The 2,500-nt window shown below is 36.2% G+C and overlaps 1 protein-coding gene across 2 annotated transcripts in view; it reads left to right on the top strand.

Moving 5' to 3' along the window:
* Positions 1–1,982: 1,982 nt before the first annotated feature.
* The window catches only part of LOC122257453 (protein N-terminal asparagine amidohydrolase), a 120,100-nt gene continuing 119,582 nt past the window's right edge, over positions 1,983–2,500 (top strand). Inside the window, exon 1 of one of the 2 annotated variants that reach the window (XM_043022738.2) lies at positions 1,983–2,265. The gene's annotated coding sequence lies outside the window, so the exon portion shown is untranslated. The remainder of the gene's footprint in view (positions 2,266–2,500) is intronic. The other variant, XM_086549603.1, reaches the window with a different exon arrangement.

Genomic DNA, 2,500 nt, shown 5'->3' with positions numbered 1-2,500 from the left:
ATAATAATAATAATAATAACAATAACGATGATAATAATAATAGTAATAATGATAATGATAATAACAATAATGATAACAATGGCAATGATAACAATGATAATAACAAGGATAAGCATAATGATGAAGTGATGATAACAGTAATAGCTATGCTTATAATGTTAATAATGATTTTTTATCATCATTATGATAGATATGATTTTCATAAACAGTACTATCAACATCGTTGTTATTGTCTTCATCATCATTATCATTGTTGTTATTCTGATCATTATTATTGATATCAATGTCATTATCATTATGATAATTATCATTGCTGTTGTTCTGTTGTAGTTGTTATTTTGTTATCATAATTACCACTGTTAGGGATATTGTTGGTAATTTTGTTTTCTCATTATTTTACTCATACTATGATTGTTGTTATTATCAATTACATTTGTGGTTGGTTGTTGTTATTATCAACAATTTATATGACCATTATTATTGTCGTTATTACTATCATCATTATTACTAGTATTATCATCATTATTATTACTATCGTTATTATAATCATTATTATTGTTATTATTATCATCATTATCATTATTATTTAATAGTATTATTACCATTATTATTATTATCATCATATCATTATCATTAGTTCTAGAAGTAGTATTGCTATCATTAGTATCATCATCCTTCTATCCTTATCATTACATTCATTTTCAATGTCATGAAAAAAATATTTTCATTAATGTCATTCTTCACTTTGTTGACACTTGCTAGATTTGACATTTTTCCTCGTTACCACTGAAAAGTCATGAAAATCATTTTGAGAAGGAAAATGTACTTGGTGACGAGTCTAGCTCTTATTTATGTATGTGATAAAGAAAGTTTAATGTTTTATCAATCATATCGAAAATCGTATATATATCCTTTCTTTTATTTTTATGTATTGTTTTCCTTCTTCTCCTCCTCCTCCTTCTTCTTTTATACTGAATTCCTTTATTCTGATTTGAAATTCAGATCAAGCGGCTGTTACATATTATATCTGCATCTGTTTTTGGTCGAGTCACATTAAACGTCCAGAGAGGATATATAAAAAATATCTCCATGTTCATCCTACACGACCGGATTTGTAGCGCATACCTGATATACTTGGCAGTCTGCTGTGTGTACCTGACGCTGTTCATCTATAACAATTACAGAGGAGAACGATCAAGGGAAATTAAAGTCGGCAAAGTTGCACATTTTCAATCGTAAATGCAGCATAAAATTATTGTAATTCTTTCTCATATCCAGTCTGCGACTTTCTTTCCCTGCATGATTATACATCTCCCAGAGCGGCAACCATTATATGGAAATGAATGGTATCTCATCTGAATATTCATTCCCATTTTAACACCGCTTCTAATTCATGCAGGCAACGCCAGAAATCTCTCATGTGTGAGTTGTTGCACTACATATCATCTCAGCAGCGAACCGATTTGAACAGGTAATGTCAGAGTACACAGACATCTGGCTGAGGGCAGGAGGGAAGCTCAGTGACTGAACCGGTAGCCGAAAGCTTCAGTCATGTTCTCCTTGACATGCACCTATACCCTATACAGACATTACTGAATGGATGAGAATGACCGGGAAATGAGAGTTAGAATATTCTAGGGGGCAACTAGTGGCATGGGCGACTCGTACGTCTGGCAGTCGCAGGGAGCAGTGCCCACCCCCAATCACCCCCTCGGGCAACCTGTGCTCTCATCTCTCAACATCCTTCACATCCACTTACTCTCACGGACTTGGTGACGTGGGCATCACTTTTATTGCATTGTAAGCTCATGTGGTGTCGCATATCTACCCGCATGTGATTCACGTGTGCACAGTTATTTCATCTTTATAGCAGCTTCCCTGATGATAACGCAGGGATGTGATTAAAGATATGGGCATCACTTTTATGTCCGTGAGAGTTAAGTTCAATTTGGCATCTTGAGTGTGTGGTGGATGTTGCGCTTCAGTCAAGTGTTGGTCACTCCAGTGGGTAGAACAGTGGGCACGTCAGGACCCTGCGAGTGATGCAGGCTTACTAAGTCAACACAATCAAGTGAAGTCTTAACTGTGCACCCTAGGATGTGATAGATTTAAGTGTTGTTTGTTAACAAGATTAAGAATCCGAATACTTATTTAAGTGCCTCCTTGTGTATAAGTGTAGGATTATAAAGCAGTAGGATTGTCTTGGGGGGGAAAGCCTGACGAGGAAGTTTTGTGAGACAGCAGCAGCAACAACACAAACGTCAGGTAAGTACTAAGGTGCTGGCTGGCGATGATGCCATGCTGACCTCTGTCTTCTTCATTCTGGGATTGGTGCTACAACTAGTGCTTACTGTCGGGAAATGAAACTTGAATGACGAGCAACCGAGTAAAGGAATTGTTTACAGCTCATGACATGTTTTGAGCCACCTCCCACGCGAGATACAGTTCTAATATTTTCTAATTCTAATATTGAGTGTGCGAAGGCCGTCGCAGTGATCAT

This window comes from Penaeus japonicus, unplaced genomic scaffold (assembly GCF_977035675.1).
Source record: "Penaeus japonicus unplaced genomic scaffold, GWHDUDI00000001_assembly GWHDUDI00000022, whole genome shotgun sequence".
Lineage (NCBI taxonomy): Eukaryota > Metazoa > Arthropoda > Malacostraca > Decapoda > Penaeidae > Penaeus > Penaeus japonicus.
This window is presented reverse-complemented; position numbering and strand designations above follow the sequence as displayed.